We start from the raw sequence: 13787 nt of genomic DNA on the forward strand, positions 1-13787 counted from the left end.
ACTAAAAAGTTACTTGCCAGCAAATTACGTATGTTTTTATTTTTGTTTAATTGCCTCTGTTTCCCTAATTGCATTTTAGATGGGAGACCCCAAAATCCTCAGCACAGGAGAAAGAGCTACAGAGAGAGAATGGAGCAAGGCAGGCCCCAGAGCACTGGTTGTGCTGCCTGGTGTGTCCCAGAGGTGTCAGCTGCCTTGGAGCAGCACCTCAGCTACTTCTCCTGCCCTCTGAAGACTTGTGTGAAAATGACCAAGATACAAAGGGCCAGGGCTGCTCCTGGAAGAGGAAAAGCTTGTTGGTGTTGCTTGAATGAAGGGGCTGAGGACAGTGCCTGAGCATCTGCATTCACATGCTTGGAAAGCAATTGGAGATTGATCCTGGTTTGGTCACCCACTGATGAGCTAATTTTTAACACCAACCATGTGAGTATAAAAAGGATTAACCCTAAGTTTTAGAGCTTTGATGACATAAAAAAACGTGGTCAAAGCATTTGTGTAAGGAGATGTTTCAAATGCCCTTTTGTGAATGCAGAGGTTCATCTTATTTGAAGAGGTAGAAACAGGAATACAGAAACAATCTTCTGCAATGTAACAGTGCTGCTTGTTTCACAATTTTGTTTAATTCATTTTTATGAACAGGCTCTTAATTCGAGTCTCTTTTTTTCCCCTGCTCCCCCTGCGCAATGCAATCCCATTTGTGTCTAGGTTACTGGCAACCAGTATATCAAGCTCTAGCCAAGCATGTATTAAAATAAAGCTGCAATCTGCTGAAAAACAGGTTTTAAGATGGAAACAAATAATTAGGAACACACCAATTAGTGTCTGTCTGACAACAGGTTGAGCTCTGCACGGATTTAAACAAAGCTGTAATGGCAGGATGTGAGCGATGTAAACTGGAGGCAGTGGCTGAGTGTTGATTTTAATGGGTCAGCTGGAAAAGATGTGGGGAAGGAGCAAACCTGGTTGGTTTTGGCTGGGGCTGAGCACCCAGAACTGTGAGATAAAAGAGAAACACATGGGGGCCTTGTAAGGACTAAGGCCTGAGGTGGAGCAGGAGCTTTGGCCGATGTCAGAGTGCAGCTGCTGGGTCCTGCCCCTCTGCAGGTGCCTGCATGGTGTGTGTTTGCTGGGCACTGCTGACACGCCAGCCAAAGGTGTGGAAGCATTTTCTATGGTTTTGTACCTTTGCTGTGGGTGTTTTTGTGCCTGCAGACTCTGGCAATGCCCTGGGGCAGGGCAGAGAGCCCTGCCTGTGCCCCCTGGCCAGGCAATGGACAGCAGTGCCTGTGGGGAGCTTTCCAGCAGCCGCGGAGGGCAATTCAGTCAAATACTCCTTTTCTCTCATTGACAGGAACATCTCCCCACTGGAATTGCGGTGTGCCCGGTCCTCAGCAAGCGTGTGAGAGAGCAAATCGCTCCAGCAGCGTGGATCGTTCTTCTGCACCCATTGTTATGGAAATCGCCTTAGAGACTGTTGCTCCAGCAAGCTTTTTTAGAAGCACGAGTGAGTTGCGCAACAGGAAAAGTGCTCGGAGGTGAGGAAAACCCCGCTGGAGGCTCTCAGCACTGCCCCTTCCCCCAGCGGCTCTCCGGGTGGGGATGGGATTTAGGGTGGGGATGGGATTTAGGGTGTTCCTTTGCCTGGTAAGGCAGGGAGAAAGTGCTGCTTGTGGAGGAGAAGCCCCTCGTGCGTCAGTCTCCAAGGAAACCCTTGGTGCTGCGTGGCTCAGCCTTCCTTGCACGCCTGGGCACTGGCTCACACATCCCAGGCTTGTGCCTGAATCACACATCCACACTTTGATCTGCCAGTGCCGTTTTATGGGTGCAAATTTTAGGTGAATTGTGGAGTTTTCCTACCCCTAGATGCCACTTTATCTCCGAGAGCCTCATGGTTGGCTTTGGTGTGCAGCACAAGTGAAACCAGCCCTATCTCTGTTTCGAGTGCACATTCCTCACTGTTGAGTCTGGAAGGAGAAGCCTTCTAATGCTCCCACACCTCCCAGCTTCTCCAGAGCAAGCCTGGTGGTTACAGGGAGGCTTGGCCAGCAGGTGCTTCCACGTGTGCTGCCACCAGCCTGGGTGCAGTGCCTGAGCCAGGGCAAGTCACCCGTCTGCCCCCTGCCTGGTGACAAGCAGGAGGGGTAGAGGAGAGCAAGTCACTGCCCCAGAAGCTTCCAAACCCCCACAGGTTAGGGCTGCCCACCCACAGGGCAGTTTCACTGCTCACCCCCCATTTGTGCTCAAATGCCCAGCCCTGAATTTTAATAAAAAAAAAATCATCTCTTCTTGTCTCAATTAACTACAAACAATTGTTTCTCTTGAGTTTGCTTCTCATGCTCCTCATCGCTGCCTGCTCTGGAGCAGGACCAGCTCTCCAGCCTGTGCCCAGGAGCTTCCTGCAGCCTCAGTTGATGGAAGGGGAAAGCACAGATCCAGTGACCTTTGTTTGCCTCACTGCTGCTCACAGTCCCTGCCTGACATTTGAGGAGTGCTGTGAGTGCTGGAGGGGCCATGGGGATGGGGTATTGGGCAAAGCACGTGAACCTCATCCTTGCTGGAAGAATACAGGCTGAGCCGTGACCCTTCTTTTCCCTCTCTGGAAGTCACAGTTGCCTTTCATGGTGGTGTCTCACCAGGAACCAGGAACAGGACACTTCCTCCAGCTCCCTGCTGGCCAGGCAGAGGGACTGACCACAGTTTGTCTGTTCCCAGACTGTTTTACTGCCCACAGCAGTGGAGCTGGAGCAGGGTGGGATGTCTGGCTCTGTGGGATGTTGTGTTGCTCACTGCCAGTGCCATGGGATAGGACAAGAGGGGGCTGATAGGCTGGATCTAGGAGGGGACCTTGTCCTCCCAGGGGAGATGCTGGGGATCATGAGGTGGTGGCAAGGTGCCACTGAACAGCCTGGCTGTTAAACACTGACCTGTCAGGTCCCCAGCTTCAGCCTGGCTGCTCCCTGGCATCCCCCAGCACTGCCTGGGGTGGGGAAGGACAGCTCCATCCCATCCTATGCCTGCCTCCTTTGGCTTTTCCAAGCTGGCTGGTCTGAATCTCTCCAGGCCCTTCCTGCAGGACCACAGTGCTGGGTGCTGCAGATGTGCTTGAAGGCACTGAACACCCTGACCCTTGTGCTGGTAAATTGTCCAGCTTTGCAGCCAGTGCAGCTGAAAGGGTATTTTTCTCCCTGAACCTGGCAAACTCTTTATCCCAAGGATCGTTGGTGGTGTTAACCCCCAAACCTCAATCTCAACAGCCAGAAGCATGAGATTAGCATAAAGCCCCCAGCTTTCTTTCGATAAAGAAAATTTGGGGGGAGGGTGAGAAAGGATAATTCTTTGGATTTTGCATTCTGAGCCACTTGTGCTTATTTTACCTCCCTTGGTACTTTATCTGCTGCACTTGTGCAGGCTGGAAGCTCCCTTTTATTTTGTTTTGTTTGCTTTTAATGTGAAAACTGAGCTTTTTAGGGCAAGTAGCTGAAGCTTGGCCACAGGAACTGAGCCATGGGCCATGCCTGACTATGAAAGTCAGATGCCTTTGCTGGACATCTGGCTGCCTTAGTGCCAGATAGCAGGGAAGAGCACTTTAATATTTATCCTGAGCTAAAAAAACAAGTAGAATGGAGAAAAATATACAAAGTAGGCCATGAAAACAGGGTTTGTGAACATCTGAGATCCGCTCCTAATTAATAGCAGTTCCCATCCCAGAAATCATACCATTCAGCAAAAGTTAATCATCTTTGCTCATACATACAATACCCTTCAAGAGAGAATGAGTCACCCTCATTGAAATGTCTGATGTTATGAAATCCAGTGTGACTGATGTAACAGACCCAGCTAAGCTCTCCAAATTGGCCGGCAGCACCGCGGCGAAGCTGCTGTGTGTGAGCTGACTTCATTGAGCTCTGCTTGCTTGCACCCAGGATGGATTTTCCCTTTAGTTCCTGGAACAGACTCACAGCAAAGGGCCCAGGAAGGCTGTGGGAGGGCAGGTGAGTGTGGCAGGAGGGGTTGGCATGACCAAGCCCCCTGGTCCTCACTTCCCAGCATGAAATTGCTTGTCCCCACCTCTAGGAGCCCACAAAACTACGGCAGCCCTGATCCTGAAAATATTTGGGCACCCATATAATTCACAGCTCTTTGGGGTGTCTGGGACCAGCACTTCAATCACACCACTCTACATCTTTAACCATTTTCTGGCCTGGGTCTTTATTCTTCCCTGCTTGGTTGAGAGAGAAATGTAGGTTGAATTCAGCATTAAGATTCTGCCTTGATATCAGCTGTTCCCTTTTAAATTAAATATTATTACCTGCAAACATTTCCTTTTAGCACTGGGAGCCGTTTGCTTGGTGTACTTTGTTTAAATGTCACCATATGAATTACTGAAAGTAATTTAAATATTTAAAGACATATACTGCAAGTCTAATTTTATTTTGAAATCCTGAGCCAGGCTCGCAGCTGATGCAGCAGATAACAGCTCAGCCTGGCACCCCTGGTTCCTGGCCCAGTTCTTTAAATTAATGATTTGCATTTCCAACACCTTTCACCCAACAAGTCTGGGCTCTGAGATTTTTTTTCCAGCCAGATTTTCTTCTCTCTTTGAGGCACTGCAGCCCCTCTAGGATGGGTGTGAGTCCCTTGGCAGCTTCTCTCCCATCCACCCGTCCACCTTGGCTGCCCTTCTGGGGCATCTGCTCCATAGGGCAAACCCTTGGAGCAGTAAGATCAGAAATGCCAGGGCCCCAGCAGAAGAGACAGCAGTGCTCTTGTATTTCGTGCTTTCCAACTAGAGAAGATCCCCCTCCTGACACAACCTTTTCATCTCTTGTTATCTTTATGAACAGCTTAAAAAAAAGTACCATTTCTGGCACACTGGCCCTGCTGCTGAAGAGCTGTTCTTCTTCCACCTCCTTCACCTGCTGGGATTAAAAGCTACAGGTAATGCTGGGGAGTAAATGAAAGGCTCTCCACAAGGAAATAAGCTAAAACAGTAAACAAAAGGCTGATTCTTAGAAGCAAAACAACTGAAGGTGTCACCAGGAAAACATGGTGATGAATCTCTCTTGTCCTCGGAAGTTGCCTTACATGTGTTGGAAATTACCTTCTGACTCAACCAGCTCAGTGTGTCTGGTGCCACTGTGCTAAAAGCTTTTAGCTGACCTGAAGGTTTTCAAGGAAATAATATTTCCCAAGAGAAATGTCACCACCAGAGCCAAGCCTTTCCTGAGAAAAGCCTGGCTTAGGTGGGTGATTTCTCCTGCTCTGGGAGCAGCCTCCCTGAGGAGCTGAGCTCCCACTGCTGTGTCCCCATGGGCAGCAGCTGCTCTGTGGGCTCACCCAGAGCTCTGCTCTCACTCCTCTGGCAGGGGGGTCTCCGATGCAAGGTCCAAGTAAAAGCCTTTAATCATCCTGCAGCCATCTCCTGGGAGTGTTCCTCTTTCCTGCTGCCCTTCTCCCTCCAGAGCCTGGCTTCTTTCGCAGAGCCAGTGACTCATTCCCTGCGATGTCTTTACTGAATTTGCCCGGTCACCTCCTTCCCTGAGTGCTGCTTCCTCGCTTGTCAGATGGTGAGTGAAGGAGCACAGGCACAGTGTGTGCTGGGATGGCACCAGCTGCTGGCAGGATCCCCCTTTCCTCGTGCCCTGGGTGTCCCTAGGCTGGTGCCCCCCTCTGTTGTGGGCAGAAGGGAAGGGATGTGTGTCTCCAACTCCATCCTTTTCTCCAAGATCCACCACCTGAGCTATGGAATGCTGTGAGCTCTCCCTGCTCCCCTGGCTTTGCACTTTCCAGGGTGCCATTCACAAGGACCTCAATGTGCAAAGAGGAGCTTTGTGAAGTCCAGCAAAGGGAGTAGGAGCTCCTGCCCCCAAGGAGGAATGACCCCACTCACCAGTACAATGACCCAGTACAAACTGGGGACCAGCTGGCTGGAAAACAGCTTTGCAGGTAAAGACCTGGGAGGTCCTGGTGGATAACGAGCTGACCATGAGCCAGTGGTGCTTTCTCACAATCAGCTTGATCAAGCACTGCTGCCAGAAACTGGATTGGCACCTTTTGAGCGTTTCAGATACTTCTTGCCAACTCTGAGGTCCAGCAGAGTCCTGCATGAAGGATCTTAAACCCCAGTTCAAGGCTTGGAAAACAGGACACAGTCAGAGGGAAGGGACCTGCCCAGCATCACACAATAGAGCCAGTGGTGGGTTGGGAAGGGACTGGACTCTTCCCTGAGACCTGTTTCAGTTCCCTCTATGCTGGGTCCTGTTCTTGTAGGTCGTATATGTGTATTCAAAAGTTGTGAATGTACCCAAGAGTCTCAGGCTGGCCAAAGAGATGCTTTGTGTTCAAAATAAAGTCCTGTTTCCTGGAAACTAAACTTTTTTGGGGGAAAAAAGAGCAGGGCTCAGCTGAACATTGCTAATGCTGTGAGGAAAATAGAAGTTGTTTTTTGATGCTCTGAAAGAGGAACCAGCCCCTTGCTCCTGAAATGCTTCATGGAAATGGATTCTTGGTTGTTGTTTAGTTTTATTTTAACTGCAGTGAGAGGTTGCAAAACCAGAGAATTTGATGCAAGGAAAAAACCTCTGGAGCCAGAGCATCTTCACAGATGTCCAGCAGAACTTCTTCATGGGAGAGCAGTGCTGCCACAGCACAGGTGAGAGCTCAGTGCAGGGCACGAGTCTGGGCTGCCTCTCCATCCATAGCCACAAAACACACTCAAACCAGAACAACTGCCTGAATGAAAAGCAGCATTGAAGGGAACATGCACTGTCTGGGAGACCTGCACAGCTCATTGGAGTAAAAGGATATAAGCAATAATTGACTTTAACACCACCCATGGTGAGAAGCAGCAGCACAGTGCAACTTGCTGCCCCAGGGTCTGTGTTGGCTGAGGGTTTAACTGGTACATTTTGGGGTTTCACTGATAGCCAGGGCTGTGGGGCACTGCCATGGTGCTGGGACTGCCTCTGGGCTCTGGTGTAAATGCCAGGCAGTGCTGCCACAGCCACTGGGACTGCCCTGGCTCCACCACAGCAGAGCTGAGCTGGGCTGCCCCTCTCTTGCAGCAGTGGGAGAAGCCCTGGCAGGGTTTGCATTTCAGAGGAGCACCCAGGTGCCTCCCAGAACCAGGCTGAGGAGCAGTGGCACCCAGCTCTGTGTGGGGAGAAGCCTGTCCTGGTAGCTGGTGGCCATGCTTGAAATCAGACCAGCAGAATAGTGAGGAGGGAAAATGCAAAGGCTGGAGAGCCAAAGTAAGGTGAAGTCTTTATGTCTCCTCTCAGTTTCTCCCACATCTTCTCCCAGCAGAGGGACAGGCCATGCAGAATCTTCCCTGGAAGGCTCTGCACTGCCTGCACCCCATCCAGATCTTCACCATCTGTCCACTTCCCCTGCCACAAGTCAGCATCCCAGCAGCAGCTTGGGGAGGTGAGTGAGGGTCACAAACTCAGCCCCTGGGCATGCACTGGGAAGCTGGGCTGGGCACACAGAGTGGGGTGCAGCCTGCTCAGTGACAGCCCTTCCTGGTGGGTGGTGAAGCTGTTCTCACAATGGTTTCCCATGAAAAGCCTGCACCAGGAAGTCCCCACTTAGGCTCCTTGGAAAAAAAAAATCTTCCTCTGCAGGAAATTGCTTCTTGAAAACAGCCTGGCTGTCTGGAGGAGCTGCCGAGGAACTGACGTGTGCGGGGCGGGCGCCGTGCTGGATCTGCAGAGCCAGGGAGGGATGGAGCCCAGCAGAGCCAAGGGCCGGGGCTCAGACAGCACCAACAGGTCCTGCATTCCATGTCTTGGACCATTTCTCTCTTGCTTCACTCTTTTCTAGGGAGGAAGGGTTTTTCTGGCATGCAAAAGGAGGAATAAATGGGATATGGAGGTCTGTATTCAACTCCAGGCTGTGCAGGCTGTGTCCAACACATGCCCGAGCCAGGGGAGATGTTATTGGCTTCTTAAGTCCCATAAGTGTCCTGTCCTATTCCATCATTGCAGTGACAGACTCTGGAGGGTCTCATGCCAAAGGAGCACTGGAGCTTTCCCCTCCTCTGGTCCTCTGCAGGGGAGAATTTTCTAAGGAGCAGCTTCCAGACCTCCTCATTTAAAACTCACTGCTAAAAGGATAAATAATCTTAAATATTCTCCAGTTCTTCCTCTGGAAGGAGCCTGGAGCTCAGGAAGTGAAGCAGGGAAGAAGGGGAATGGTGATGCTTAAGGATGTTTTCTCAGTTTAATTAGATTGGAGCTGCCCTCCCTTGCTGGGGGAGCCTCTGGGCTCTTGGCTCCAGCTTAAACATAAGCCCCCTTTCTCTCCTGGGTTTCATAGAAAACACACCCATTTCCTGAAAAATTCAGGGCTTTCCTCAAACCCTAAACATGGAGCCAGACTTTTCCTGGGTGGCCAGTGAGGGCAACAGGAACAAATTGAAGCATGGGACATGTCAGTTCCCTTTTTCACTGTGAGGATGGTGAAATACTGCACCACCTTCCTTGCCCAGAGAAGGTGTGGAGCCTCCATCCTTGGAGATATTGGCATACCCAATAGTAGGGGCAATACTTGCCCTAAGAGAAGCTGCAGTGAGACAGGAGCTGGACTGGACACTCCTCAGAGGGACCTCCAGCCTCAGCCCCTCTGGGCTGCTGTGAGATGGTAATGGCCCCACTGCACAGGAGGGGATGGTTTGCTGCTTCTGCAGGAACCTGCCAGAGAGCAATTTTGTTGTCTTTGGAGCAGAGTTCATTGACACATTGACATGAAAGTCTCCAGCTGTGCAGGAAAAGGGCATCTCAGAGAGCCAAATGTTATGTCCATTTAATAGAAGGAAAATGGCATTATCCCAGGGCCTGGCAATGCCAGTTCCACATGCTTGTGGCTGCCTTGTGTTTCAGGAGATGCTCCAACAAAGGTTTCTCCTTGTGGTGCTTCTTCCCCAGCCTCCATCCATCTGCCTTGCCATGTGGAAGATGCTTCCAGGGCTCAGCATCCCCACGGGATGGAGCCCAACATCGGAGACTTTGCCCCGAGGCAGGGCTGTGTTAGGAAGCGTGAATCTGTTCCCATGGCTGAGTTGGATGCCTGCAGTGCCAGAGCTGATGCTCCACGGGGATTGTTTGCTGCAGACAGGAGACTTGGACCCTCCTGCTGAGTGTTTGTGGGTGAAAGGCTTCGCCAGGCCAAAGTCATCTGACATTTTTCTCGGGGGCGGGTGAAGTTAATGAGTCCAGATTAGGCAGTGCGGAGGCTGGGGAGCTGGATTTCTGCTGAATATATATGAAGACAAATGTAAATTCTAAACTTTCTAGGGAGTATTTTTACCCTGGCTCAGTGCTAACATTGATAAAAATAGTCACAAATTAGTGCAAGAGTAGAAAGTAAAATTGGGGATTTTTTTTTCCCCTGTTAAAACCATGCATCTGCTACCATAACTACCAGGAGTTAACCTCTTCCGTGCATTAATGAAACATGGGGTAAACCATCAACAAGTGCCCTCTCCTGACAAAATAACTCCTACTACATTAAGTAATTAGGAAGGGAAGCTGAAGTTAAATAAAAAGTCTTTTTTAAAAATTTATTTTTAAAGATAGAAAAAAGTGATTCAGTCCTAGAAATTCAGCACTGCAAGAGGATGTTAACATCACACCAGCCCACCTGCCTGGTTCCTTAGCACCCAAACTCTTGCAAAGGTGATGGGAGGTATCAGCCCCATTCTACACATGGGAAGTACACAAAACTGTGGATTCACTCAACGTCACAGAGCAAACCAGAAGCCGGCCTGAGGGCCCAGGTTACCTGAGCAAATTCCCAGCTGAAATCTTGCTCACAAAACACAGCTTTGAGCTGCCAGTCCAGCATTAAGCTGCCAGGAAGGTGCTTCCTGTCTTGGTACTGATGGATATTCGATCACAGGCACCTGAGCCAGGTGAAACTCCTTCTAGAAGAGTTCAGTAGCTTTATGGGCTGGTATCTGGGCCACCAATCATACCTGATACCTCTTCTTAGATGTAGCAAACAGCTGATGAGTGGTGAGAACGTAAGTCCTATGAAGGTTCAGCTGCTACAGCCCAGGTTTGTTGCGGGAGAGGCTGGAAGGAAAATCCTTTGGTGGTGAAGTGTTGTGGAGAAAGTGCAGGTTACAAAAAAAAAAGCTTTTCAGAGGTTCATTTTTAAGAAGAAAATATATATTAACTTCTGACCAGCTTCTAATTTACTTTACTCTGTAAATCCTGAGGAGCCCCTTCCTCACCTAAGCTGTAGGTAGTACCATGCATCCTCTAGGGGTGTGACACCTTCTGCCCTTTACTCACATCTTGCCTCCCTCCTTGGCTCAAAGTAGGGTCTGTCACATCCTTGGGAGTGATGCCTCTGCAGGGGCTGCCAGGGCCTGGAGTGGGTTTTGGGCAGGCATCTGCTAATGATGCACTTACCTTGTGTTCTGCCATGACTCATGGTCTTTGTTTCTAAAACATCAAAAAGGCCAGTGGGCTCTGCAGTCAGAGAATCTGGGAAAAGAGAGGTGGTGGTGATGGAAATGAGGAACCTGAGCCTGGCATCTGCACCAGCATCATGGGAGGTGGGGACAGGTGAAGACAAAAGCACTCTGAAGCCAAGCCAGCAAGATGGGGCTGTGGGCAAGGGGGAGTTGCCTGGTCACTGCACTGGGCATCAAGCAGAAGGACTGTTGGAGGAGGGAGCCTGTCCACAGCAGAAAAACAGCCAGAAAGATGCACACAACCTGTATTAGAAACTTGGGTCAGGTCTGGTATTGTGGTATGGGGATGATGGCAAACCCTGGGTTCCCCAGGCCAGTGGTCACCAAACCTGCTGGAGTTCAAGAAGGGTTGGACAATGCTCTCAGGCAGGTGGTGGCACTCTTGGGATGGTCTTGGGCAGAACTAGAAGCTGGCCTCAATGATCCCTGTGGGTCCCTTCCAACTCAGGATATTCTACAATTTCATGAATCCACATGTAGAGTGGTTATCACTTTGTGCAGTCCTTGTCATGAGCACTTGGGGCTTTTGGGACCTGAGCTGAGAAGGGCCAAAGCAAAATAATGTCACTTAACAGAAGGTGACATCCTCTACCTGCCCAGCCAGGACCTGAGGGACATTGGAAAAGCTTCCCCTGGCTCCTGGCTGCTCCGGGCTGGCAGGGCAGGGGCCATTTCTGGACAAGTGTTGTTCTTCTGCCTGTCAGCAAAGCCTTGAGCATGGGGAGACAAACACCACCAACACCCCTGAGCCCTGCCAGCCGCGCTGGGCTGAAGGAGGTGCTGGCACACCATGTCCTGGCCCCAGCCTGCAAGCCATGTCTCAGGAAACGTGGGGATTCCGGGGGATGGCCGCAGCTCTCTGCAGGCAGGGATTCCTCTCTGACGGGAGAAGCCCCGCGGGTGTCAGTCCCGGATGGCGGCGGGCCGGTGCCTCGGCTGCCTGGGCGCACTGTGAGCGGCTGACTCCAGAGGGCAGCACGGCCACGGGCTGGCACCGGCACCCAGCGCCGCGACCCTGCCCGGCCAGCCCGGAGCAGCCAGGGGAAGCTCTTCCAGTGGCCCTCAGGTCCCGGCTGGGCAGGCAGAGGGTGTCGCCCTTCTGTTAAGTGACATTATTTTGCTTTGGCCCTTCTCAGAGTGAAATCTGCACTTGTCTCCGCAGGTGACGCGTCTGGAGCCTGTCCCGAAACTGATGTGGTTGCTGATGCGACCGCAGAATGGAGGTGAAACATTTCTCTTCTGGTTTCACAGGACCACACGCTGGCGGCTACACCTGCCTCCCTCGCACCACCGAAAAGGATCCCTGTAAGATTTCTGGGCTGTTTTCAGCACAACAGGGACTTTAGACCCAGATTTTAGCTCTCTGCACAAGCTGCTGCTGCTCCCCTTGTGAATTGGAGGTGCCTTGATAAACATTCTGAAAGGTCAGCTATTTTCACTGTGCCTGTGGCTTGCATAAGAACCTCAACATCCTCTGCTGCAAAGAGCAGTGTTAGGAACTTCCTACTGCCACACTGAATCACAATAGCTTCCCACAGCAACCAGTGGTAAAAATAAACCGGGCAAGGGGAAGTGGACAGCTTCTGCTGTTCCGCTTTCTTGGGCACACTTGAGTCACAAAAAAAGCGATGTACAACAAGACATTTATTTTGCTGATGCCAATGAAATCCATGAATGGTTCAGAGCCCGGTCCTGCTGAAATCACAGAGTGTTTTGCAATGAGACACTCGCTGTGCTCAAAGTTAAGCATGTGCTCAAATGCTGTCTTAAGTCAGTATTTTCATTAGGATCCAGCCTTAGGAATTAGACTGAAAGGAGGCAGGGACCCCTGCACATCCAAGTGCTGCTTTTGTACTAAAGGCTCAGGAATATAGCCCTCTTGGCATATTTCATGTGTTAAGGGTCTATAAATGACTGTGAGAGAGACAGTGGCTCTGAAATGGTTTCAGTATTGGATCTCAGCTTTGAGAAAAGCAGATTTTGACCAGAAGAAAAGTGTCTTCAGATACAAATCAATTTGAAGTTCTGCCTAGAGACAATGCCATTTGAACAGCACAGTTCTCAACAACATTACAACTGAGACTCTGTGTGTGCACGTGTTTGTTTGCGTGTGGGGGAGTGTTTTAAGAGCAATATTTTTCCTGTTACACAAGGTACAGCCCAGTTCTGGCTGAAATTCAGCCAGCTGGGGAAAAAAACTTGAGGAGACCTAATCAGGTTGCTGAGCCTGGGAATCTTCTGGTGAAATAGACCTGCCTCTTCCCTTCAATGTGTGCTGACAAAGTTTATATTAAGAGGCTAAAGAGATGAAAAGTTAGGGAGAAAAAAATGAAATGGCTTATCTGTCCCAGACTGGGGAGAAGGAATGATTCCCACTCATGCTTACAAGAATTTGGAGAGCCGGGGTTTGTAGGATAACCCAGGAGAGAAGAGACCACAGCTGAGCTCCAGTCAAATCTCTGGCTGAAAGCTGGGTCAGCCCTGGGGGCAGGCCAGGTTACCTGGGGATGGTTGAGTTGGATCTTGAAATCAATCGAGGATGGAAGATTGCACAACCTCTCTGAGCAATCCACCAATGTTTGACTGCCTGCATGGTGAAAATAGATTACAGTAGAAGTGGCTCATACAGAACCACATTTTTAATGTCATCCTGCTCATTAAAAAGAGAAAGATCAAATCTATTTTGTAACAGGAACAGTTTGTGTGAGGCACGGAAAACTTCTGGTACCAGAGGACTGATTCACATGAGAAGGAATGTAAAAGATGGAAGGAAACCAAAGGGTGCCTCCAGTTACATTCCTGTCTTGAAATGTTAGTGTTGCAGCACAAAAGGTTTGTATTTATAGTAGTGGATACCAACAGGGAAGATACTCTAAAAATAAACAAGGATGCACGGATAAAAACATCTATGTTGTAGCTCATTCTGAGAACAAGAGGCAATGCGGAGGCTTAATGAGTCTCAGTCGATTTTATTTTGGAACTGTGAGTTCCTGTCAAAGACCAAACAGGGCTGGGCACGACCCAGTCAGAACCCACGCGGGCCTGCGCACCCTCCGGCCCGCGGGCTGGGTCACTTCACCGCCTGAGCCTTTTATTAAGCCCACGCTCGGGTGAAGGGCGGGGGGTCAGCCCCGGTGGGCCATGCCGTGCCCGGTTCGGTGCGGTGCGGTGCGGTGCCGTGCCGTGCCGTGCCGTGCCCGGTGCCCGGTGCCGTGCCGTGCCGTGCCCGGTGCCCTGCGGCTCCCGCGGCCCTTCCCGCGCTCTGCCCCCGGTGTGGCCCCGCCCCTGCCCATATTGGGCCGCCCCG

General features: G+C 50.6%; 1 long non-coding RNA gene across 4 annotated transcripts; it reads left to right on the plus strand.

Moving 5' to 3' along the window:
• The first annotated feature begins 94 nt into the window (after positions 1 to 94).
• Positions 95 to 13364, plus strand: LOC139595973 (uncharacterized). 4 transcript variants are annotated; one of them, XR_011681193.1, is made up of 5 exons: positions 95 to 423; positions 1352 to 2493; positions 4845 to 7425; positions 7623 to 7769; positions 11643 to 13364. It is a non-coding gene; the product is annotated as an uncharacterized lncRNA (long non-coding RNA). The 4 variants fall into 4 exon arrangements; XR_011681192.1 differs by having other exon boundaries at positions 4845 to 6652; positions 7303 to 7425; positions 7623 to 13364; XR_011681194.1 differs by having other exon boundaries at positions 4845 to 4938; positions 5416 to 7425; positions 7623 to 13364.
• The last annotated feature ends 423 nt before the right edge of the window (positions 13365 to 13787 follow it).

Source organism: Agelaius tricolor, unplaced genomic scaffold, assembly GCF_023055355.1.
Source record: "Agelaius tricolor isolate 1412-34295 unplaced genomic scaffold, bAgeTri1.0.p SCAF_14, whole genome shotgun sequence".
Lineage (NCBI taxonomy): Eukaryota > Metazoa > Chordata > Aves > Passeriformes > Icteridae > Agelaius > Agelaius tricolor.